The sequence below is a fragment of the Hippopotamus amphibius genome, chromosome X (genome assembly GCF_030028045.1).
Source record: "Hippopotamus amphibius kiboko isolate mHipAmp2 chromosome X, mHipAmp2.hap2, whole genome shotgun sequence".
Lineage (NCBI taxonomy): Eukaryota > Metazoa > Chordata > Mammalia > Artiodactyla > Hippopotamidae > Hippopotamus > Hippopotamus amphibius.
In genome coordinates, this window is record NC_080203.1 from 33096772 (window position 1) to 33124261 (window position 27490).

The following is a 27490-nucleotide window of genomic DNA, read 5'->3' on the forward strand; positions in this document are numbered from 1 at the left end:
TCATTAGGTTAGATCTGGATTTGTTGACAGTCCCTTATTTGACTTCTGAAGTGCTGAAGAGTAATCTTGCATTGGAATGGGGTGTGAGAAGGGGTGAGGCAGAGCTGTTTCTTGGACTTTGAATTCTTGCTTCTGTCTGTTGAAAAGGAGACTGATGAGCAAGGTCCATTTGTTTAATGGGGCTCTCCCTGACGACTCATTCACTCACTTCTAGTCCTTACATGTTGCTGGTGTTTGTTGACTATTTTAGAATACATATGTGCACTGAGTGGTTTGGCTGTGAATGTGGGTTTTATAGACTCACAGAATGTCAGAGCTAAAAGGAACATTGGAGGGGATCTCATCCACCAAAGCCCTCATTTTATAAATGAGGAAACTGAGGCCCAGAGAGGGGAAGTGGCACAGTGACTTAATGGCAGAGCTAGTAGAAGAACTCGGAGCTCCTGTTATTTTTTTCAACCTAGAGCTCTTCTTCTGTATTATTTCCTAATGTGTAGTAGCCACATAGATCATTTATGGAGATCAATCATCTCCTCATTCACGACTCTGGTACTTTCCTTCCTAAGACACCAATAAATATGATTAATCCAGCATGAATGATAGCTACTGTGGAAAATGTTGCTAGTGAAAATTATGCTTCCTAGCTACAGGCTTATCATATCCAGTGGGGGTTCTCAGACTTCCTAATAAGTGGGAGCACTTGAGATGTACATGTATTTTGCAACTATCACCATCCCTATTTACTATTAGCACAGTTTTAGTTGGTTAGATAACTATAATTATGGTAACTGTTAAAAAAAATCTCATGTTTAAAAAAATAGTGTCATACTTTTTTCTTTTTAATCTCAGTACTGAGTATGGAGTAGGTGCTTAATACATATGTATAGAATGAAATAAATGCTTCACTCCAATTCTAGGTTTTGCTGTTCTATCCATTGGCCCAGGCCTCCCGGGGGAAGCTATTCTATCCATATGCCCTGAGCTACGGGAAATCTGATGCTGTTTCCTAGTGAAACAGGAAAAACAGAGGCTCTGACTATGACATATTTTCTAATGGCATCTGTACAGTACACAGAGAGGGCTTAGAACATCCTACCTGCTCAGCACAAAGTTCCAGGCCAATGTTAAGGTATTACTGTAAGAAGCCTACCTAGGTACGCTTGTCTTGTACTTTTAGGCCATCTTGATGACATCTCTTTATTTCTCAGCTGCTTCTTCCTTCCATCCAAATCACCTGGATATAGTGCTCTTCAAACAATTCTGCTTTTCTTAATGGTGGAGAAAATTATACGTAGACCCTCTGCCAATTCAATGAGTAGTTTGAAGTGGCTTCATGCAGATACACAGTTTCTGTTTAAGCTTGTGTTTTATTTTTTATATTCATGAAAAGCTTTTATTCTGCTCCATCCATTGTTTCAATAGAATATTAGTACTTGCTCCCAAATTTGGGATAAAGTTTCTTCTCAGGAAAATGTACCATGTTTAGCTCATGTGGCATTCTTTGGGACACCTGGGCTGTCAGAGTCCAAATAGAAGATGATGGAACTAGAGAAATACTTGATGTATCCATCCCCTGAAGCAGCTCATCATTCTTACCCTGAAGAGGTTATCTGATTTCTTTAGTTTTAGGGCAATCATTTTTAAACAATTCTTAAAAACCCATCCAAATAATGTTTTTTCAAAAACAAGGCTGTCATGGAAGGGCAATATGTAAGCCTTGGGTCTGCTCTGGTTAAAAGCAGGGGGCTGGAGGATCCAGAGTTTTACCCTCTTGTGTCCCTTCCCTTCTCCTGGTAAGGGGTCACCGGGGGCTTTGTACGTAGTTTGAAAATCATTAAACTAGGGTGAATCCATTCTTTATCCAGATCTGGTATCTTTCATTCATGAAACATCCATTTACTTAACAAGCATTTATTGAGTGACTACTATGTGCAGGCACTGTTCTGACACTACTGATACAGCACTGAGTAAAACAGATAAAATTTCCTGCCCGCATGGAACTACTGTTCTAGTGAAGTAGTCAACCAACTACCATGATGAATACTGTAAAATGCATAGTTTCTTAGCTAATGATAGTCCTAGGAAGAGCTGTAAAACAGGGAAGGGAGAATGGAGATATCAGGATATTTGTTTTGCAATTTCATAAAGTGTGGCTGGGGAAGGTGATGTGGCTGGGGAAGGTGATGAGAAAGAGAAGATGAGAAAATGAATTTTAAGTAAAGACTGGAAAGAGATGGAGATGGTAACCCTGCGGAGATCTGGTGAAAAAGCCTTCCCGGTGGAGGAAAGAGCAAGTGCAGCGCCCTGAGGTGGGAGTGTGCTTGGCACGTTCAAGGAACAGCGAGGCTTTCACTGTGAGCTAAATTAAAGTCCCTGGAAGGTTTTGAGTCAATTCTGTTAAGTTCCAACAATATCACCCTGACTGCTGGGTGGAGACTAGGCTGAATATGGGTGAGGGGAGAGTAGGGAAACCTGTCAGCAGGCCACTGTGATAATCCAGAGGGGAAAATGTGGTGACCTAGGACAGAATGGTGGCAATAGGATGGTGAACAGTGGTCCACCTCTGGCCGTAGGGCCAGCAGGATTTACTCTGGACCAGATGTGGAGCGTGAGAAAAAAGCGCTAAGAATGATCTAAACAACTGGAAGATCAGGGTTCCCCAGGTTAGAGGGACTATCAGGAGCTCATTGCGACATGTGAAATTTGATACGTTTGTCATCCATCTAGGTAAAGACGTCTCTCAGCAGTTGGACATATGGATCTTGGATTTAGGGCAAAGTACAGGCTGGAGATTCACATTTTCCCACATCCCTGTAGTAAGGATGTGGTGTATCAGAAACACATTGGCAAATTCTCTTTCTATAAATGGCACTCATCCAGAGCGTTCATGGCTTCCACTCCCAGTCACTTGAGGCCACATTCCAGTTGGCATATGTACAGACAATCTCTTGCTCTCACCCTTAACCAAGTGGGTTAGATAAACATGTCCACACTTTCTTTCAAGGACCCCTAGGGATGGCTTGTGAAGCTTGGAAACACAGTTCCATGAAACTAGGTTTCATAATCTCCGATCCAGAGCCTTGCTTTTCAATTGTAATGGCCTCCTTAGGGGGCCACAAAAACTTGCGAATAAAGCAAAGAAAACTTGTTTAGCTACCAGGGCTGCCTTTGTACAACCTGGGGCGGATCACAAAGCTGGCATCATCTCACATTGCGAATGACTTTATCAAGAGGGAATCCTCTTCAAAGTAATGTCAGGGGCAGCCTTGAGCGGAAAAGAAGTGAAAAATGCAATGGGCAGCCCTGGGAGGCGGGGTGGCAGATTGGCTCTGACTAGATCACTAGAAGGAATGATTTTTTTTGACTTGTGTGCACAGGAGCTTCCGTTTCACTTCGTATCAGAGGGCCAAGCCTCCAGCCCAGTGTAGCTGCATCCTGGAGTAACTGCTCAGCCCCAGATCCAAAGCGTGGGAACTGGAGCAGGGCCACTAGTCACTCAGCACTGACAAATATGGTAAAGCCCTGCTGTCTGTGTTAGAGCGTTGGGGGGCAGGGGAAGGCAAGGAGGTTGAGAGAGGAGGAGAAGTAGATGGAGTACAGGAAAGCGCATCAGGAGTTCCAGGAGGAGAGCTGAGGGTGGATTAGAGAAGCTGTGAAGAGTGGGTGGTGTTTGAGTGGTCAGCAGGATTTGGCTAAGCAGACAGGGGGAAAGGGCAGTCTTAGCAAAGGAAATGGCCCAAGCAGAGGAAGATGTCTTCAAAGAACAGTAAATGAAAGTGGGCAGAGCTAAAGAAAGAGAAAGAGGGCACGGAAAGGGAAGCAACACTACAACGTTGTGGTTAAGTCCGTAGTCTCTGGAGTCAAGCAGATGGTGAATTGAAGGCCAGCCCTGCACTTCACTGTGTGACTTTGGGCAAGTTGCTCAACCTCTTTGATCCTCAGTGTTCAATGTAATGAATAACATTAATTGCCTAATAGGGTGTTTGTGAGTACTAAATGAGATCATCTATTGAAGTGTTTGGCACAGTTCTCTATAGCTATCTGTCTTACCATGAAAGGTAAAAGATTGAAAGAAATTATAATAAAACATTTGTAGTAGTCAGCCTTGGATGGAGGGATTTGGGATGATTTTTCTCCATTTCATTCTATTGTTAGTATGTTTTCTTCTGTACGTATTCTAATACTAATAATCTGGAAAACATAATATAACAAGATTTCATTCTTTTTAAGATTGTGTGAAAGGCAGTAAAGGGCAAGAAGTTCAGAAGAATAGATTGAGGCCAGATCGCCAAGCACTTTCTTTATGGCAAGAGTTTCAACTTGTTTCGTGAACTCAGAGATTCTAAGGGTTCCGTAGATATTTGATTTAATTCTCTTTTCTTTTTTAAGATTTATTTTATTATTGTTTTATATTTGGCTGCATTGGGTCTTCGTCGCTGTGCATGGGCTTTCTCTAGTTGTGGTGAGCAGGGGCTACTCTTCGTTGTGGTGCATGGGCTTCTCAGTGCGATGGCTTCTCTTGTTGTGGAGCACAGGCTCTAGGTACATGGGCTTCAGTAGTTGTGGCGTGTGGGCTCAATAGTTGTGGCTCATGGGCTCTAGAGCACAGGCTCAGTAGTTGTGGCTCGCGGGCTCTAGAGCACAGGCTCAGTAGTTGTGGCACACGGCCTTAGTTGCTCTGCGGCATGTGGGATCTTCCCAGCCCAGGGATCGAACCTGTGTCCCCTGCATTGGCATGAGGATTCTTAACCACTGTGCCACCAAGGAAGCCCCTGATTTAATTTTCTACATTAAAAATATTTGTTGAAATATATATTTTGAAACTATAATACATTACATGTTTTAATATGTAATATACAAATATTAACATGAAAAACACTAAAATAATTTATGCTACCACTTAACTTATTTTGGTGCAGACCTTATAGTGAAGCTACTTTTGTTTGTTTGTTTGTTTGTTTGTTTGTTTTTGGGCACACGGGCTTAGTTGCTCCCTGGCATGTGGGATCTTCCTGGAGCAGGGATTGAACCTGTGTCCCCTGCACTGGCAGGCGGATTCTTAACCACTGCGCCACCTAGGAAGCCTGAAGCTACTTTTGTATTCTTGTGCAAATAAGATCTCTTGCAAGATGAACTGTTAAACCAGTTAGCATTTGCCACTACTTAACTGGGTAAGAATTTTCTCAATACTGTACCACCAAAACAAAAAAAACAAATAAATCGAATGTTAGTATAAGAATGTAGTTCCCTTGGTTACCATGGGGTAAGTGGGGGGAGGGATAAATTGGAAGATTGGGATGGACATATACACACTACTATATATAAAATAGATAACTAATAAGGATCTGCTGTGTAGCACAGGGAACTCTACTCAATACTGTGTAATAGCCTATATGGGAAAAAGATCTAAAAAAAGTGGATATATGTATATGTATAACTGAATCACTTTGCTGTACACCTGAAACTAACACAACATTGTAAATCAACTATACTCCAATAAAATTTTTTTAAAAAGAATGTAATTCCCTTACCCGTGATTTCAGAGTTTTGTGTTTATCAGAAGAGCCTCATTTTTCTCATTGATTGGTTTTATGATACATAAATGTGATGATTTTTAACTTAGAAAATAAATTCATATTAAGAAAATATAATTTTTATCTGTTTTATACATTGGGGGTCTGTGTCAAATTTGCATCTGTGAGAGCATTAATCTGATTTGGAAAATTTTAAAAAGTCTGGTTCTTTGAGGAAGATGTGGTTACTGCCGCTGCAGAGCCTGGGCTTGCCTGGTCAGGAAGCCTTGCCGCAGCTATGGCTTTTAAAGACCCTGAAAGACTCCCCTACAACCAGAAGTGGCGACTCACCAAATTAGAATTACCTTAACCAGCCACAACACAGAATCTTTGGAGAAGGTGTGTGCTGACTTGATCAGAGACACAAAGTACAAGGATCTCAAAGTGAAAGGACCAGTTCGGATACCTACCAAGACTGTAAGAATAACTGCAAGGAAAACTCTCAGTGGTGAGAGCTTCTAAGACTTGGGATCATTTTCAGATGAGGATCCACAAGCGACTCATTGCCTTGCACAGCCCTTCTGAGATTGTTAAGCAGATCACTTCCATCAGTATTGAGCCACGAGTCGAGGTTGAAGTCACCATTGCAGATGCTTAAATCAACCTTTTTAACAAATTGATAATCAGTTGTGTTTTTTTAAAGTCTGAAAACCAATATTCCACAGGAATAAGGGTGCATCTGAAAGTTTAAGAGTAGAAGAGTATAAATCTTAAGTCTTTGTATTTCATCTGGTAGCAGTGTGAGTGATTAATTGAAGGGGAAAGGGTACAAACTGAAATCAGTGAGACCAGTTAGAAGATCACTTCAGAAGTATAGCTGGGAGTGAATGGAGTCTAAACTAGGGGGTAGGGCAGTAGGCATGGGGAGAAGATGGATGGGAGAGATGCCGAACGTGGGAGTGACTTGACTTGACAGGACGTGACAACTGATTAGGCACAAGAGAGGGGAGTCAAAGATGACATGCTGAGATTTAAAACATAAGCCCCCAAGACAATGGCAGTTCTGTTCCCTAGATCTTAGATAAAGAAAGAGCAGTAGATTTAGGATGCAGGAGCAGGAGGTGATGAGTTCAGTTTGGGATACATTGATTTCAAGTGTCTGTGGGCAGAAAAGTGGGAGAGACATCCAATCAGCAGCTGGATTACGTGGGTCTAGAGCTCAGGGGATTGTTTTGGGCTGGACACAGAACTAGAGATTTGGGATTGATCCACTTAGAATCCATGAAGCCCCAAAATTCCTACTGCAAACTGTAAATAGTAGTATAATTAGATTACATGTTACTCTTTCGGCCAATACTTTCAAGTTAAAAGGCATATGATACCAATTAAAATTTTTTTTGTTTCTTTCTAAATGAAGTAACAGTTTCTCCCAGTTTGCACTAGATAGTGAGTTGTTATATCAGGTAGTGGTTTTGCAACTTAAATTGTAGAGTGCTTACAGCAGAACCTAGGTATACCTTGCAAGACATGTGTCAGAGCATTGACCTTGTAGAGCTAGGCAGCCCTAAGAGGATCATAGCTAAAGATAATACAGCTATATCCCAAATCTGCCACTGACTACAAGAGGCTTATGTTTCAGTAGTAGGAATATTTATCTAACACCAGAATGATGTGAATTACAGGCATCTTGTAAAAATCCCAGTGCTGCTAAAGAAAATCAGTTATTTACTAAACAAAGTTGTTACTGTGATATGCCTACAAGTTGCAATCTGATAAATAATGGAACTTTAGAACTCCAATGGCCTATAGAGTTATTCCAGCTCAGTTTTCTAATGTAACAATTAACCCAAAGTTATGCTTGGTAGCAGAGCTCAGAGCTCAGGTCAGCCCACTGTGCTTCCTATGACATTATATTTGGTCTAATTCCATTCCTTTATTTTGTAACTACAGTAGTCCTGTAATTCACTGGGATATCCGGCATATAGGGGCAATTAACCTTATCTGCAAAAGGATGTATATGCATCAAGCAGTGCTTGACCTGAGGGGAGATGAGGAAGCTGCCATCATTCTACAGCCGTTTCCCTTTGTGGATCAGCTTCTTTCTTATTTCTCCTTGTACGTATTTGCATATAGAATAGTTGGACAGTGTGGATTGTAAGAGTGATAGCTAAATCTGCAAGGAAATTATCTATGTCAGAATGTCAAAGTGCTAAAAGTTAAGGGGTGAGTGATGGGAAGGTGGTAGTCACACTTTGAATGTGTGGAAACTAAGCAGTGTGGCTCATCTCCCTCTTTCCCCCTTGCCCCCCTGACCCTTACTAAACCCCTCATTTATAACATCCTGGAAGTGGTACCTACCTGAGAGTGGTGAATGGACCTCAAGACAAGCTTAAGTCAAGAGGTGATCTTTTTATTAAAGCAATGAGAATGCAGTTTTGTCCAATGGAAAGAGATTGGCTTTGATTAAGAGTGGCACCGAGTTTGAAGCTATCAGATAATACTCTTTCACAATTAAAATATTTGGAATGATCACAGTCACCTTTTCAAATCATGTCTCTCAGCTTTTATCACTATTCTAAATTGTGCAGCACTGAGTCTTTGTAATCCTAAAGAGGTTAAAGTAGCTCAAAATGAGAGTTAGATTATGTGATTCTTCATATTGTAAGCATTTTTTTCTGATTTTAAAAACAAGATATAATCCTTGTGGAACACTTTAAAAAGTACACGAAGGTGTGAAAAAGAAAAAGCTCACTCATCATCCCATCCCCTTTTGTGGTACCTGTTTTTAATGAAATGCACATATAAGTGTAATTACTTTAAAAACAGTTAACATTGAAATTCGTGAAGTAAAACTGTGGGGTAAATTATCATTTGGCTTTTAGGAGTTCAAATGTCATCCATCCTAGACAGACAGGAAGGCAGCAGAGTGGCCCAGGGCTCTGCAGGAGAGTTGCTGATCAGCAGGGTTATCTTGAGGGCCTCACAGCTGATAGGACACATTGTCATTGCTGAGGTCATCATGGTGGCAGAGCAGGCCGGTTCTGGACCAGAGCTCATCCTGCCTCTGTCCTCCCTTTTTACCTTTAAGTTAGTCAGTTGACATCTATTTATTAAGGAGAACTGAGCTAGGCATAAATACAGAGAGAGGATAGAGAAGCCATCAAAATAGGACAGGTTCCCTGCCTTTATGGAGATTAAAGACTAGTGGGAATGATAAGCATTAAATAATTATGCCAAGAAACAGCGCGGTGGCATTGGTGCGCTTCTGTGATTTCCATTCTGAACGCTCTCCTTTTTATGTAATTAAAATACTGAGAGATATATTTTGCCTACATAATCTATTACATACAGGATATTCCTATGCACATAGTGCATTTATTTACACCTATACAAGGTAGTATATGCAAACCACCGATACTGTACTTTCTGGGAGATTTAAACAATTGATAATAGTAATTTTGACTCTACTCTTTTCACTTCACATGCTGATTTTAGACCCTCACCCCTGAGGGAGCTGGAACTGTGATAAGGGTTGGGAGGGAAGAACACAAGGTGCTAAGAGCCAAGATAACCAAAGAGAACTATCTAGATTGGGAAAGCAGCAGACACTCACTGCTTCCACACTTTCCCAGAGACCCTGTTTGGGTAAATACTAAGATCAAAAACAATGAAAAAAATATATAAATCCCAGGCAGCAGTTCAACTTTGCAGAAAAATAAGGTGGGAATGGAAAATTGAGGGGGTATCTCAGGCAGTGGTTCTAGTTCAGAAATGTTCAACCTCATTCTTCTCACAGAGCTGTTCTTTGTTTCACGTTTGATTTCTTCTACGTGAATAATCCTCATTCTTGTGTTCAGATGCAACAATCCAGCATTCATTGTCATGATAAAAATAGAAAATGACAGGCATTGATTTTTCACAGCAATTAGCCCTATGTCTGTTTTCTGATTTCTTGAGCATATACAGGCAAAACAGGCAGGGCAGTAAGATGAACGATAGTGGCTCATGCATTTAATGGGAAGACAGTTGTTTTGGCAAGTAAGGTGTGATGAAGGACGCTGTATTTGAGAGAGATTTTTTTAATCCATTTCCGATTTAACCTTCCTTCATGTGTAAGAAACAGCTGCTAAGAAGATCAGATTTCATATAGCTAAAATAACAATGACTTGACCGGGTTTTCCTGAATCTCTCTGATACTTGCCATTTGAGGGACTGTTTCGCAACCCCATCTGTTTTGATTGTACCAAAAGGACTTGATAAGCTCAATTAAGGTATACAGCAGCGTTTTGTAAACTGTAAAAATGGTTCAGGACAGTAAGGTATTGTTATTCTTCATTCATTTCATAAATATTTATTGAGGGACTATTCTATGCCAGGTACTATGCTGGATACTGGGAAAATATCAATAGTATGTCTATTCAGACTTCCATAGATCTAGATCAAAACCAAAACCAAATAACAGATTTGCCCCAAGTACAGGGTCCAAAACCAGACTTCCAGCATCTCCTTGCAGGACAGTGGGTTCACCGGTGTTGTATGCTTTCTAATTTGCATGTGCATCAACGATATTTCTTTAAAGGTATCTAAAACTTAATAATTAAAAATTACAATGATCTGGAGGCATTTTGAAGAAAAGAGCATCATGTAAGGATAATTCAAGTGGTAGTCCATGCCTCCTTTTCCCTTCTTCGCATGTCTCAGTCAGTTGTTTTTAAGAGGCCTGATCCACTGTGACCTCTCAAATTCAACACTCAGGTGTTCCTATGACCGGCTGTCTAGCCCTGGCAGCAGGGCGTCCCACTAGCAGCATTCACACTCAGGCTGTGCTCTGGCAAAGGCTTGACCAGTGTTTCTTTGGGCACCATACACACCCCTGGCAGACATTCAGGTAGGCATGTGGATGTTAACAGACCCTCCCTTGGTACAAATTATTCCTAAGGAGATTTAATGAGCTAAGCGTGTTAATGTTTAGTAGCTTAAACACCATTTACATTTACAATGAACTCCCTGGAGGCAAAGAATATTTATGCAGGAATTAGTTCATTGCCTTTAGGAAAAGTATTAATAGTATTAATGTCTACCTGCTCATGTTTATGGACCCAAAGACCTAACGAGTCAACTCTGTGAGGCAACCAAGGACATACCACATAATGATCCCTTCCCTCCTTCTTGTTTTTGTTTTGGGATTGGGGGCTTATGATAAGAGAAGTTCTCTTTTAGTGGGAGATCAATGATTTTGCAACTAATAAGTGGCGAGGGGACTTTTTTAATTGAGAATTTGCTATGGCCTGAAAACGTCGATGTAACCATCTGATAAGAGGAAGGGTCTACCATGAATATTTTATTGGTATTATTAGAGATAGTAGAAGTAGAAATATTATTAATAGGTATTATTAGAACAATGAGGGAGAGGCAATTGTCAGATTATCAAGATGGTTGCGTTCAGTGGCATAAGAACATGGGTGTTGAACTCAGATGACACTGCTCTTCAGTCCTGGTGCTGCCACATAACCAACTGTGGGAACCAGGACAAGTGGCTTCATGTCTCTGAGGCTCCATTTTCACTTCTATAACATGAGGGTGAGAATGGGGCCTATTTCATAATGTCCTCAAGAGGGCTGAATGAGCTAATGCCTGTAAAGGACTTAGCACATTGCCCGGCACAAATGTGCTCAATAAACATTAAAAAATAGCATTTTATTATTATAGATGCTAAATTATTATCATTATCTGTAAACTTTATCTATGGCTGTCTTATTATACTTATTACTGTCTGTCTTATATCAGAGTTATTTACATAAAGGCTAAACTACTGAACTAACCTCCTTGGGGGAAGACTGCTCGTCTGATTCATACGCTGAACACTATAGGGCCCAGCACACTGAGGCAGCACTAAATCACAGTAGCTATCAAACATTTTTAACCATGGCCCAAGGCAAGATATATATTTCACATCGTAACCAAATACATACAGACATGATTGAACTTAAAAAGCTTTACAAGACACACCTTACTATGTACAATGCACTCCGATATTTATTTTTCCATTGTATTTCATTCCATTAAAAAAAATTGTCTCATCTTGACCCACTAAATTCACTACTAGGTCTCACCCTATGGTTTGTAAATCCCTGGGCCAGACCATGAAGCAGCCCTGAACCTCCCCATCGAAGGTGGTGGTGTGGTTAGTGAGACGCTAACAGAAATCTGGGAAAGGGCCAAATGGCAGCTACTTTCAGGACACGTAGGGACCAAGTCTAAATAGCAGAGATGAGGCAGATCAAGAACACTAGGGATGGGGAGGAGAGGGCTTCGACCTGGAAATGCAGAGTTTTAAAGGTAAAAGCTTCCAGTACAGAGCTGGGTCATTCTAGCAGTTTTATTGAAAAACAAAGAAAGGGAAAAAATAGGAACAGGCATCAGTTCCCTGGAAATGAGGCTGGCAGTACAGAAAGCCAGTGGGTATCGGTATCTCTCCTGCTCCAGGAACCCTCCCCCCCCCCTTTTTTTAACTTTTTATTTTATTTTGGAGTGTAGTTGATTAACAACATTGTGATAGTTTCAGTTGGATAGCAAAGTGATTCAGTTATACACATATATATTCTTTTAATATATATATATTCTTTTTCAGGTTCTTTTCGTTATAGTTTATTACAAGATATCGGATATAGTTCCCTGTGCTATACAATAGGTCCTTTTTGGTTATCCATTTTAAGTGTGGCAGTGTGTACATGTCAATCCCAAACTCAAGAACTCTCCTTTTTTCAGGATTTTTCTTTTCCTATCAAAAATAACTTGGGAGTGGTTTTTTAAAAACCTGGAAAGTGAGACGACTACAAATGTGCGTGTATACTCACACCTCCCAAATTTTAAAAATCCTGTTTAATCGTCTTGTCTTGATTCAGGGATTCAGCACTCCTCCCCCTTCCTTCGTGCTTTTCCCATTAGCCTAAACTCCATCTTTTTCTGTCTTGTTTTCCTTTAAACATGTTTTTGGTCTAAGAGCTTTTGCTTCCACAGCCTCATAACTGTTTCAAGGCCCAGACCGTTTTACAATCGTATCTGCAGTCTTATGGTTTCAACTTTCCATTTCCCTTTCCTTCCATTTGATCCTTGTGCACGGCAAGTTAGGTTTAGTCATTCTTTCATTCATTGCGTCTAGCAATTTGTTGAGCACTTATTATGTGCCAGATACATACTCCCTGCTGCTCAGGTAGCAGTGATCAAAACCAAATTCCTTCATGTTACAAGAGTTCAGAGTCAGGTAGGGGACGCAGACACAAAGCCTATAATCACACAAAGAAATAAAAACAGCCACTGTGATATATGCAATACAGGAGAGTTTTGTGACAATTTGAGAGTGTTCAGAAATCTTTGACCAGTCAGGAAAATGTTCTTTGGGGAAGTATGGTTTGAGCTGGGAACTGAAGTATGGGGAGCAGTTAGGAAAAAGGATTGAGAGCATCCAGGCAGGTAGAACATGGCACTGGGGTGAGAGGGAGCAGGTTGAGTGAAAAGGACTAAGAGAAGGCCAGTGGGATAGAAGAAGTTTCTGGAGAGTATAGTTGGGAAACAGTTCTGGCTTCATGCTTCAGAAATTCATGCACTACTTTTTCTAGTCTACGTTAGGTAGGTTTGACGTTATCCTAAGGGCGATGGCAATCGATTAGAAAGTTCTGTAGGTCCTTGTGTACAGTGGTGGTGGGGAGGATGTGGTCACATTTACTTCGGAAAATGCTACTTTGGCTACAGTGTGGAGAATGAATAGGTAGCTGGGTAAGTGTGAATACAGATAACATTTTAAAAGCTATCATTTACGTTGCACTTACTCTGTGTTTAGCACTGTTGTAAGGGTTTTTATACATATTGTCTTGCATCTTCACAACAACCCTATAAGGTAGCTACTGTTATTATCCCCACTTAACTTGTGAAAAAACTGAAGGTCAGAGAAGTGAAGAGACTTGCCCAAGATGCCACAGGAGGAATGTGGCAGAGCTGGGAATTCGATACCATGAGGCTGTTCAATAGTATCTCTTAATGTCTCAACTATTTCTTTCCTCCTCCCAGCCCCTATCCTCTGGCAGTCACCTGTTTGTTCTCTGTATCTATAATTCCTGTCTTGTCATGTTTGTTCATTTGTTTTGCTTTTTGGATCCCACATATAAGCAAAATCATATGCTATTTGTTTTTCTCTGACATTTCACTTAGCATAATACCCTTTAGGTCCATCCATGTTGTCACAAATGACAAGATTTCATTGTTTTATATGACTGAGTAATATTCCATTGCATATAAACCACATATTCTTTATCCATCCATCTATTGATGGGCACTTAGGTTGCTTCCATATCTTGGCAATTGTAAAGAATGCTGCTGTGAACATAGGGGTGTGTGTGTATTTTCTAATTAGTGTTTTCTTTTCTTCGGATAGAGCTGCCTGATAGTTTTGAATGAAATCGCCATCAGGTGCTGCCTATTTCATAGCCTTGTTGCTTTTCTTCCTCCAAGTCAGGGGTTACTTGGCCTCCCACCTACAGATTCAACCCCACCTGAGTCCCTGGACCAGTTCTGATTTTAGACAGAAGGAAGCCAGGCAGTTCTAGCTTAGTCATCTAGTTTTCAGTATTAGATTATCATTGTTGCCCTAACTTGTTTCCCATTTCTGAAATCTGGACTTCTTGGCTTTCTTCCATTTTCCCGAGTCCTTGTCTTGGCCAGATGAAACAATGACTATAAACATGCTTTGGAAATGATAGTGCTTAATATATATATGTAGCATAGGGTGTGAGTACAGAGTAGATTATCAGTAAATAGTAGCTATTGCTACCGGGGTCATGGCTTGGTTACTGCAAGTCAACCAAGCAAAGTCACAAGGAGTAAATTGCAGTATCTTTTCAAGAAGTGACAGTCCCTCTCCTCCGGAGATCCTTCTTGTCCTGCTCTTGACGGGGTGCTGCTCTCTCCAGTTTTCCACTGACGAGTCTCTGCTTTGTCCCAACCTGGTTCATAAAGTGGAGGGTGGAATATTCAAAAAGAGCATGGATGCTGGAATCAGATCTGCATTTGAATTCTGACTGTGTGACCTTAGGAAAGGTACTTAACCTTCCTCCAGATTCCTCATCTATAAAATCATGAATACCTCATACCCCTTGGACAATTGAATTAAGCAAAACACATAAGGGCATTGGTATTCAGTAAGTATGAGCTTCTCTTTCCTTCCTTCTTCCATGTACCTCTTCAAAGCTGGTCTTAGGCTGCTGGACTCTGAAGCAGTTCTTGTTTTACTGTCATAAAAAAAAGTCCCATGGCTTACCAATGGTATGCTTTAAACTTTGGTCTATTTTATTCCTGTGCGTGCTATATGCCACGTTAACTTTCAGACCACCAGGGTTGTGTGTACCTAATTATTGCTTGACTAGGTCAGTTAATATTAACTGAGAATTTACTTTGTGAAAGGTACCATAGGAAATATTAATCCACCTCATTCCTGACTCTTTACATTGGGCTGACCTCCCTGCCCTTCTTTTCAACACACCTCTGTGGGCCTCTCTGAAGCCAGCCCCAATAGGTAGTGGGCATTCTGGTCAATTGATGTGGCTTCTCTTGCCCCTAATTAGTCCTGATTTGATCTTGTCTCCCTGTTTCTCTTCTTTGGCTGTAAACTCTGATTTTGATCATTCCCATCTCTGACCCGTTCAGGATTTGATCTTTTCCCTAAGTGTCTCTTTGGCATTTGGACTGTGGCTGACTGACATCCTTTCTGGCTCAGCTCACCATTTTGGGCCTGGAGTTTCCTACTGCCTCTGATGAGAGTACTTCCTTCCTGACTCCATTTTCCTGCCCAGTAGGTTCCTAATGCTTGCTCAAACCTGAATTCTGTCTAGACAAGTCAATCATGGTAGCCCAGGGTGGGGGAGTGCTAACTAATAACAATTATGTGACATATCTTGCTGCCCTCAGGGAACACACACACACACACACACACACACACACACACACACGGAGACACACAAAGCAAGGAATGACTGGTAGGTATCTAGTAACGCAAATACAAGTTAATTTTAAAATTGTTTTCTAGTATTTTAAAAAATATACATCAGTGGAAAAAAAAAAGGTATCTTTCAGAGCTGTTGGATTTACAGGTGAGGCACTCTTAGGCAACCTGATTTAATATGCTTTACAGATATTTAAAAAATAATTTCATGATCGGTTTTTCTTAAAACAAAAATATTTCTGTAGTTCATTTTGCTATTAAGATCATAATTTTAGAATATGTGATTCTCATGCAAAGAAAGTCCCTTTGCAGTAGGGTCAAAATAACTGAGACTTATTAGCAGAAATATCATGATTGTATCATTGTTTATAGTGCATACTTTCCATACTTTTGTTCTACAAGATGTAGCTGAATCCACACTCAAATCTGATATACTCGGTTCTATGAAAATATGATATTCAGGAATTTGATCTTGCAGAATGGATAGGAGGATCATTCACTTTTACTTTTTTTCCTTTTCTTCTACTGCCGTATACTGTGCAAGCAGGCACAGGCTAGTGGGGAAGCAGTGGAACCTGAGGAAGGACAGGAAGAAACAGGAGAATTTAACAGTCTGTATAATGGCTCCCAAGGATAAGGACACTGAAATGGAATGAATGCTGGGGGAAAAAGCATTCCAAATAGTGTTGTGATGTTGTGATTTTTAACAAGAAATATATATTTGGTTTTCATTCCCATTTCTGGAACAGAGCTGCTAAAATCCTTGGAATTTCCTGGGAAGAGAGCAATAAAGATGTCTTTTGTTATGTCAGTGAAGTGACTTTTGGACCATGTCTGAGGATGGGAGTAGGTTGCCAGGAGAACCAACCATGTGATTAAAGGGTTGGAACTTTCAGCCCCGTCCCTTGATGTCCAGGGAGGGGAGAGGACCTGGAGGTTGAATCAGTGGTCATTGGCCAATGATTTGATCATTCATGCCCATGTAATGAAGGTTCTAGAAAAACCTAAAAGGCCAAAGTTCAGAAAGCTGCTAGGTTGGTAGAAACAGGAGATTTACGGAGAGTGGCAGCCTGGAGAGGGCATAGAAGCTCCTCCCCCTTATCCTGTGCATCTCTTCCATCTGGCTGTTCCTGAGTTATATTCTTTTATCATAAACTGCTAATCTAGTAAAATCTAGTAACATGTTTCTCCCAAGTTCTATGAGCTGCTTTATTAAATTAACTGAGCGCAAGGAGAAGGTTGTTGGAACCTACACTCTACAACTGGTTAGTCAGAAGTATGGATGATAACCTGAATTTGGGGGAGGGGGGCAGTTTTGTGGGACTGAGCCCTTGACTTGTGGAATCTGATGTTATCTCTGGGTGGATAGTGTCAAAATTGAGTTGAATTGTAGGACAGCCAGCTGGTGTCTGGAGAATTACTTGCTGCTTTGAGGGATAACCCCCCACCTCCCGCCATATACACACAGAAACACATATTGGAATTGGGTTCAGAACCCAAATTAAGTGTTCAAGGGGCACAGCAAACCCCAGCGCTGAAGAACATCTACGTGCCGCTGTTTGGAATCAGACAGTTGCTCTTGGTATAAGCAGCCCCAGTTCATGGGGTACAGGGATCTTTTGGGCTCTGGTCAAATAAGTTGAGGTCAGGACAAGCATTGAGCCTCAATTTGAGGAACTGGAGTGCAAAACAAGAATCCGAGGTGGGGGACTTCCCTGGTGGTCCAGTGGCTAAAACTCCGCGCTCCCAATGCAGGGGGCCCGAGTTCAATCCCTGGTCAGGGAACTAGATCCCACATGCTGCAACTAAAGATCCCACATGCCGTGACTAAAGATCCTGCATGCCACAACTAAAGATCCTGCATGCCTCAACTAAAACCCAGTGCAGCCAAATAAATATTTAAACAACAACAACAACAACAAAAACCCCTTGACTTAACATTAAAAAAAAAAAGGAATCCAAAGACTGAGCAAACCCACTGGGGATTAGAAGGAGAACTAATGTGAGCATGCGCAGGCTTCACTTCAGGTCTGCCAGTTTAAGAGGAGCAAGACTTCTCACAACTACCGATCCTCTAGGTCTTGAGCCTTCACTGGCTGAACCTGACTATTTATTGGGTTATTGCCCGTTTAGAATGCCTCAGGGACTAGCAGGGCTGAGCTGCGTGTTAAAAGTAGCTAGTTTGAGAAGTCTCATGGGGCTTCTATCTATAAAAATTCATGTAAAGTACCATTTTCCAGGAGCATCTGTATTGCTCAAGAAATATTTGTTGAGGATTCATTGTTGTGATAGTCAATTTTATGTGTCATCTTGGCTAAGCCTAGGTACCCAGATATTTGGTCAAGTATTATTCTAGATATTGCTCACAAGGTATTTTTGAGATGAGATTAATATTTAAATCAGTAGACTTTGAGTAAAGCATGTTACTCTCAGTAATGTAAGTGGGCCTCAGCCAATCAGTTGAAAGCCTTAATAGGACAAATTTTGGTCTCCTTCCAGGAAGGAGGAATTCTGCCAGGAGATTGACTTGAACTACAACATCAACTCTTCCTTGGGTCTCCAGCCTGTGGGCCTCCACAACTGTGTGACTCAATTCCTTAAATCAATCAATCAATCTCTCTCTATCTTATATATATAATATATTTAGTCATATATGTATATACAAACTTATATGTTTTATATATATATATATACACACATATATTTATATCTTATTGATTCTGTCTCTCTGGAGAACGCTGACTAACACAGTTGTCCAATATGAAGTTACATGAATTTCACTCCACAGAAGGGCATCATTTGCTTACGTCATATTTTCTTTCAAACGAATCCATTTAATAGCATTTATACTCTCTCTTCCCACCTAGTTCTATTATAAGGATAGTAGAAAAAAAGTTGCAGAGCTGAGAAACTTTATATATTAACTACATTTTGAAAACATCTGCTTTCAAGAGCTATTTGCTTTCAACATCAAAACTCACCGTAATCATAACGATGTGTGGAAAAGTATTCACTTGAGGATAAAACGTTAAACCCTGAAAGCTATTAAAGGACATTGTGGACATATTTGTTTGAACTGATTTCAGTTGTGAAAGTTCTTTCAAATACTGGGAGGGGGATACATAAAAATGCAAGTGGTGACCTCATGGTTGACCAAGCCTGCCTTCTGGCGTTTTACGCAGCCTAGTGCTGTGTTGTTGCTTTGGCTTGTGACTTCTCACGGGATATACATTATTTAGTTTTTAGTTAGTTAGTTTGTTATCTCAGTACAAGTTAATATTAAAGTTCCTGTGTGGTCTCTGTTTTAAAATGCTTTTGAGTCCATCACATCACCAATATACTTATAAGCTTGAAAAATAGATTACTATGAGGTAACTTAGAATACGAGTGGTTCTCCTGTGAATTTAGGTCAGATACTTTCATAGTAATGAAGCTGCTAAGTGTTGAAACTCCTTTTTCCCTGAAGGCATTTAAATCTTAGTTTTGGTTGGACATCTTCCTGGTGGTTGGAAACGAGTAACTATGGACGTTCCTAAAGCTGTTTTCTCAAGTTTCTTGTATTTTTCTTTTCTCTGACTTCATGTTTGCTCTTTCCAGCTGTTTATGTTTTGATCAGTTGTTTTCTAAATATTCAATTTCCTTTAACATGTTCGGTAGAAAAATTTGGATTTCTTGGTTAGAGACTACTACATTTATAAAAATTATTTTTTTATTATGGAATTAGAGTCATCCATGAAAACCTACTTTTGCTTTCACCATAGTGTATTGATGATGTTCTTACCTGGGCTACACAGAGAGCCAGCACCTAGAATTGGGCTTGAGAGGAGACTCAACAAATACTTCTTCAATTAACTTAGTTGATAAAACCCAAGCAAAAATTGATGGTAAAGAGAATGGCAACCATCCTGTGCAGAAAGAGTTCTTTTTAAACAAATACCATTATCTCCTCCCCTTTTTTGCCATTTACTACTTTAACATACATACAAACGTGGTTTTGCTGTTTTAGTTCTTGAATACAAAATCATAAACTCTGGAAGGATGTATAAGAAATGAATAATAATGGTTATGTGGGATGGGGGTACTGGGTGGATAGGACAGAAGTGGCAAGAACTTTTAACTGGATATCATTTTATGATTTTTTGGTTTTGAAATTGTGAAATTGTTATTCAGAAATTAAAGAAAAAAGCTAATTGTGTGAATGAGGTGCATTTGCAAGTCTCTTCCCTAGAAATAGCCACTAAACTAATAAAGATGTATCCCTTGGGAATGACGTTTATGTATAGTAACTGTATTTGAATATCGGCACAGGAGTAACTATAATATTAATAAATTTGGGATTTTGTAAAAAATATTGTATCATTGATATTTTGCGAATTTATTTTAAACTGCCTTAAGCACCTTGAAACCGATTGAATCATTTTACAAAGTGTTACTTAAAAGTAGTTTAGATATGGTAACGCACAAATTTTGGTTGCCTTTCAGCTTATTAAAATGGGGTTCTATTTATATAGCTGCCTTAGTTACTCGTTTCTGCACAACAAATTACTCCAAAATTTAGTGGCTTAAAATGTTTGATTTGCTCACCAGCCTGTGATCTGGCAGTTTTGGCTGGGTATAGCTGGGCTGGGTGTCAGCAAGGTTTATGTCTGTGGTTACGTTTATTCATTTGCCTGCTGGTGGTTGGCTGGCTGTCAGCAGGGGTGATGGAAAAATCTGGGCCAAGTGTCACTCACATTCCAGCAGGCTGCCCTGAATTTCTTCACATGGTTGCTGGGTTCCACCAGCAGCAAGGGAGAGCAAGCTCCAATGCCTCACTGCTTTTCATGTCCCATTGGCCAAAGCAAGTCATAGAGTCAATGTGGGAGGCCAAGCTCAGAGTCAATGTTTAAAAGACTACGGGAAGGCAGTGGATCCAGGGAGGTGTAATTCAATGGGGACCATTACTATAACAGTAATTGCTATCGTTTCTAAAAATTTGCATTATTTTCTCAAAGCATTGATATTAAACAGACTCAACTCATGGTCAGGCAATTCTGTAGACAACTGAGAACTAATCATACGTTATAGCTATTGGACTCCGATTTAAGGCTTTAGCACCACTTAATACGAGGGTGAGTCAAAAATTATCCTCACTCTGGCTGAGAATTTATAGAAGTTTTAGTATAACCGGAGTGTGGATAATTTTTGACTCACCCTCGTATTATGATGTAAAAAACTAAGACATCACATCACTGTCTTGTTCCGACATTTCCCATGGCTACTTATTACAGTTAGAACAATGTTAAAATTCCTTGACACAGACCACAGGCCCTCAGCGATTTTGTTTTTATCCACATTTTCACGATATCATGCTCTACCACTCAGCCCCTAGTTTACTGTCCTTCAGCTATAATGGCTATTTCTCTTTAATCCATCAAATTCATTCCTACCTCAAGGCTTTTCACTTGCCATTTCCTCCTTGGAATGACTTTCCCTCAGATCTTTGCTTGGGTGGCTTCATCTCTTCATTCAAGGCTCAGTGCAAATTTTACTTCTTAAGAGCAGTATTTCCTGACCATTCCTTCAGAAATAGCACCTCCCATCTCAGATCACTCACTATCCCATTTCTTCATTTTATTTTCTTCATAACACTTCTTATTACCTGGAATTATCTTACTTATGCAATTGTTTACTTGCTTATTATCTTATTCCCCCTACTAGTACACAAACTCTAAAGGGATAACTGTCTCTTCTGTGCCATGTGGAGCATATAGTAGGTTCTCAATAAATACTGGCAGAATTAATGAATTAATGATATAAAGTTCTGGCATATTCAGTCTTGACCCAGGAATCTTTGCCTTTAAGATGAGGAGGTTGGATCTTCTCTAAGATCCTTTCCAACTCAAAAATTTTATACTTCCCATTCATACAACTCAATTTTTAGATGAAGTTTGAGGAGAGGAAAAAAAGCTTTCTATAACAAGGATCGTGGTAACAGATAGATATTCTATATGTTAACTGTTTCATGTTGGAAAAAAAATCTGTTGTAGTGATTTTCAAATACATAAAAAAGGTAGGTAGAACTTCCCTGGTGGCGCAGTGGTTAAGAATCCGCCTGTCAATGCAGGGGACACAGGTGCGATCCCTGGTCTGGGAAGATCCCACACGCCATGGAGCAACTAAGCCCGGGCGCCGCAGCTGCTGGGCCTGCGCTCGAGAGCCTTCGGGCCACATCTACTGAGCCCACATGCCAGAACTACTGAAGCTCACGTGCCTAGAGCCCACACTGCACAACAAGAGAAGCCACTGCAATGAGAAGCCCGTGCGCTGCAACGAAGAGTAGCTCCGCATTTGCCAGAACTAGAGAAAGCCTGCATGCAGCAATGAATACCCAACACAGCCAAAAAAAGATTTTTTTAATAAATAAAATAAAAAAAAAAAGGTAGGTAGAGTTTAGGAAGAGGAATGATAGTGCAACTTAAATTGAAAAAAATCTAATAGACATTCTTTTTACTATATCTATACACAAAAGCATGTTTGAAATTTTTTTAGCTTTATTGAGATCTAATTGACGTGTAACACTATATAAGTTTAAGGTGTATAACATGATGATTTAATATATACCTAAGTATCTTGAGTAAAAGTAATATAATTTTTTTCATCTTCCACTGAGAAGGCCAGAGCAAAGCAGAGGGGAGCTCTCCCCTGGGTGGCATCAGAATACCAACATTTTCATCAAAATGATGTAGCCTAGATTCTGGAGCCCCCCTGCTCAGGATCAAAGTCCAGCTCTGCCTCTTAATACCTGTGAATCCTTGTTGAAGTTATTTAACCTTGTGTGCTTCAGATAGCACCTCTGTGAAATGAGAACACTGATGGCACTTACCTCATAGGATTGCTGTGAGGATTAAATGAGATAATGTTTCTAAAGGGCTTAGCACAGTACCTGGTCCACCAAAGCACTCAACAAATATTAACTCTAGTCTTTAAGAGTAATAAGCAAAACAGCAGTGGATGTCAAAGCAAAGAATGGCAAGCAAAAAGGTCCTTGAGTAGGTTGGGGTGAGGAGTGAGATGGGAGACTTGGAAGAGTTCAGAATCTTTGTAATATTTCTGAGGCTACGCTGCTAATTATTGGCATAGTGTTAGAGTTGGGTGAGATGGGTGTGGCTACTTAATGGGGTAGCTCCTGGCTGTACATATTTCATGCTGTAGGGAAATAGATGTTAAAGTGTTTTTTTTCCCAAGAATGCCAGGAAAATTAAAATTCAGTTGAAATGCAGTTGCCTATATTGTGAATGTATTAACGTGGGGGTTATATCCAAACTCCATATTTCGGTAAAGTACTTAGGGCTTTAATTAAAAAGAGACACATCCTTAAAATCATTTATGTCAGGTAGATAAATCACATTCTGATACTTTAATCCCCGAGATGAAGTGGCTGGTATGAAGTTCCAAGGATAATCTAATCATAACACAGGATAGCCTTATTAATGTGCACTTCACTGATTGAGAGTCTGAGAATATTTAGACCAAAACTGAGATTTTGCCCTTTGTATGGAAAAATAAAAACATTGCCAAGAACATCAGTATTATAAATGACTGTAAATTAAAAAAAATAAGACTATATTAGAAGATCGTAAAGTACTTAAAAGAATAAACACTGTCGATGTACTTTTTTAGGTACAATTCGTATGCTAATATAGTTAGTCCATAACAAAACATAATTACTAGTGACTTGAGCTAATAACTTAATAACGTTTGTGTGCTCCCAATGTTGCAGGCTTCATTTGAGGCACTGGGGTTCACTAACAAGCAAGGCACACCTAGTTCATCCCTCCATGGGGCTTACATTCTAGCATGAAAGCAAATAATGGTTTATGTTAATGGGGTGATATTATTTGAGTACAGGGTGCTTTGGGAATTTTACAGAAATACCCATTCTAGTCTAGGATATGAGAAAAGGTCTTCTAGAGGAAAACAAACTGAGACCTGAAGAGCAGTAGAAGTTGTCTGGGAGAAAAGGAAAGAGCATGTAGGAATGATTGGATGACTTTGTTGGCTGGCTGTCTTCCTGATTAATAGAGCGGGTCTATCAAGGGTTTCTACCAACTTTTTGCCAATCTAATTTGCATTTCTCTATATACTTGAAAGTAATACAATTGTTTTTCTTAAAAATATTCATGTGATTCCAAATCATCACAAATTTGAACAGAGCATTGCTGTTATTTTTAAAATGTCTCCATTCTAAACTTGATACACTCAGTGGGTAATTCTGGCTGCCAATTTCTCTTCTGATTGGTCAGAAATGTAACAGCTGGTCTTTCATGTGCAGTTAAATCCTTTAGAATTTTCATATTTTTCTGTACTATAGCATTTGATATTGTATCATATTACTACATGATGCCTTTGTAGTTTATTAGTGGTACTTAGCAATACCTTTAATGTATAGACAATAAAAAATTACATTTTCCATGTCATTTCTTGCACTTGAAGGGTATTGCATGAAGGAAGTGCTGCTGGAGACCATTCTCTGGTATATATAATTACATAATTTTAGGTTACTTCAGGTCAATAAACCAGATCTCTAGACCTGCCATATCCAGTACAGTAGCCACTAGCCACATGTGGCTATTGAGAGTTTGGAATGTGGCCAGTCCAAATTAAGATGTGTTGTAAGTGTAAAATACACACTGGATTTCAGACTTAGTACAAAAAAGAAATAATATAAAATATCTCATTAATTCTTTTTTGTAATGATTACATGTTGAAAATATTTTGGTTTTATTGGATTAGATAAAATATGTTTTTAAATTAATTTCACCTGTTTCTTTTTACTTTTTAAAATGTGGCTATTTAAAAATTTAAAATTGCATATGTGGCTAACATTTGGGGCTCAGATTATATTTCTGGTGGCTGGTGTTGCTCTAGACTTTTTTATTTTGTGGGTGTTAGCAGAGGCTGAGGCTAGTCTGAAGTCGTGCTGTGGCTCTTAGTGGGCACCAGGAGTCATCACTGCTGATTAGGGAAGGTTTGGCTTTTGGGTAGAATCAGTTACTGAAACAGATCAACAGCTGCGGATGCAGTGGAGACTTCGCTGGGATGAAGGACTGGAGAAAGAAACTTGATCAGATGCTGTTCAGGTCCCACCTAATGATAAGAGGCAGAGATCCCTAACAATATCATAAACATGAAACTGGGACCATTGTTCCCAAGGTGTTCCTGCTACTTACTTTGGGGTTGAAATCTCTAGGCAAGCCCTCCAGAAGGAAATACAATGTTACATCAGAAGAAAGTTAACCTGAAAAAAGAGAAGCTGAGCCTCCCTATAAACAAAGTTTCTATAGTCACATTTACTATCTCCAAGAATAAAGAAGGCAAACACTGTTAAAAATACTGTGCAGTTCTTTAGTGCTTTTCATCTTGAAGTAAATGGTAACATTAATTCACTGTTCATCACAATTTGTGACATGTTGAATAGTGAGTGTTACTATCCCAATTATAGATTGGAGAAGAGTCAGTGAATGTAAAAGACTGGCCCAAGTTACATAGTATTTAGGGGAGCTCATCTGCCAGCATGGAAGAAGTGACATGGAAGTCCTTTCAAAAGTAGTTTTGACATCATATTTCACAACTAATTGTTTTATATATCCCTTAACTGCTTATAGTCTAGTGGGGAGAGGCAGGCATGTACAAAATACCAGAGAGTATTTCAGGTGCTCTGCTGAGAGGAGTGGGTTCAAGATAACGATAGTGTCCAAGACGTCTGTAGCGCTTCCTGTGTACCAGGCATGGTTCTAAGTGCTTTTCATGTATGGATAACTTATTAAACCTTCAGGGGAATCCAATAGATAAGGAATTATTAGGATCCCCATGTTACAAAATACTACAAGTGGGCCAAAAGAGATTCAGTAATCTGCCCAAGGTCACAGTGAGTGGTAGAACTTGGATTCAAACCCAGACAAACATTGCTCACACCGCGCTGAGGTGTGTGCATTGTCATCTGGGTGGACAGAAAATGCTTCTTAGGGAAAGTGACACTTGAGCTGAGTCTGGTAAAAGGAGAAGCTGTTTGCTAGGATGGCAAGAAGGGGGCATTCTTATTATGAAGATCATATGAGCAAAGTCCTGGCAAAATGAAGCAGTTACCACAAAAGAGATGTTCAGGAGAAAGGAGAGGGGAAGGTGGAAAGAAGGAGGATAGAGTAGGCCAGCCAGAGTTACAGGAAAGGAAAAGGTTGCGAAAGGAGGAACCTTGAAACTGTTGACAAAGTGAGATTAGTGGAATATCAAAAGATTCATTTGCCAAGCCTCCTGCGTTCCCCTTTAGCACAAACAGTTGAAAATTTTAACTATATTTAAGTCACTGGTTGTGTGACCCTGGGCAAATCAGTTTAATTCTCTGGGCCTCGGTTTTCTCATCGGTGAAATCAAAGGCCAAGACAGAATGGTCTTTGCGTCCCTTTCCAGCACCAGTCTCCTGATTTCCAGGAGTTCTAATGTGTGAAGAAGAAGCAATTTGAAACTAAGTGACATATTTAGATTTGCATTTGAGAAAGATGACACTATTTTTATATAGTAAATTTATAAAAAGGCATCATAAGTTTTAAAATTCTATACTTGCTCTGGACACTTCTACTTGGAGAGTGTTACCCTGTTTGCCACCGGAGTAAGTGCCCCTCACTCTCTTATGTTTAACGCAGCTACCTCGCCGTTGGTTCTGATGTTTTCTTGTTTCTCACTTGGAGGTGACCTCTTTTCTTTCCCACTGTTCTTTTTTTTTTTTTTTTAATTTTATTTATTTATTTATTATTTTTGGGGGGGTACACCAAGTTCAATCATCTGTTTTTATACACATATCCCCGTATTCCCTCCCTCCCTCGACTCCCTCCCCCACCCTCCCTCGAGTCCCCCCCACCCTCCCCACCCCAGTCCTCTAAGGCATCTTCCATCCTCGAGTTGAACTCCCTTCGTTATACAACAACTTCCCACTGGCTATCTGTTTTACAGTTGGTAGTATATATATGTCATATATGTCTGTGCTACTCTCTCGCTTCGTCTCAGCTTCCCCTTCACCCCCTCCCCCCTCCCAAACCTCGAGTTCTCCAGTCCATTCTCTGCACCTGCGTCCTTGTTCTTGTCACTGAGTTCATCAGTACCATTTTTAGATTCCGTATATGTGAGTTAGCATACAATATTTGTCTTTCTCTTTCTGACTTACTTCACTCTGTATGACAGACTCTAGGTCTATCCACCTCTTTACATATAGCTCCATCTCATCCCTTTTTATAGCTGAGTAATATTCCATTGTATATATATATATGCCACATCTTCTTTATCCATTCGTCTGTTGATGGGCATTTAGGTTGCTTCCATGTCCTGGCTATTGTAAATAGTGCTGCAATAAACATTATGGTACATGTTTCTTTTGGGATTATGGTTTTCTTTGGGTATATGCCCAGGAGTGGGATGACTGGATCATATGGTAGTTCTATTTGTAGTTTTTTAAGGAACCTCCAAATTGTTTTCCATAGTGGCTGTACCAACTTACAGTCCCACCAACAGTGCAGGAGAGTTCCCTTTTCTCCACACCCTCTCCAACATTTGTTGTTTCCAGATTTTGTGATGATGCCCATTCTGATTGGTGTGAGGTGATCCCTCATTGTGGCTTTGACTTGCATTTCTCTGATGATGAGTGATGTTGAGCATCTTTTCATGTGTTTGTTGGCCATCTGTATGTCTTCTTTGGAGAAATGTCTATTTAGGTCTTCCGCCCATTTGTGGATTGGGTTATTTGCTTTTTTGGTATGAAGCTGCATGAGCTGCTTGTATATTTTGGAGATTAATCCTTTGTCCGTTGTTTCATAGGCAACTATTTTTTCCCATTCTGAGGGTTGCCTTCTAGTCTTGTTTATGGTTTCTTTCGCTGTGCAAAAGCTTTTAAGTTTCATGAGGTCCCATTTGTTTATTCTTGATTTTATTTCCATGATTCTAGGAGGTGGGT

General features: G+C 39.9%; 1 protein-coding gene and 1 pseudogene across 2 annotated transcripts in view; both read left to right on the plus strand.

The window, feature by feature from the left end:
- KLHL13 (kelch like family member 13) overlaps nt 1-27490 on the plus strand; it is a 300973-nt gene that overhangs the window by 89015 nt on the left and 184468 nt on the right. The gene's annotated exons all lie outside the window — the stretch shown is intronic.
- On the plus strand, nt 5812-6171 carry LOC130841810 (40S ribosomal protein S20-like; annotated as a pseudogene).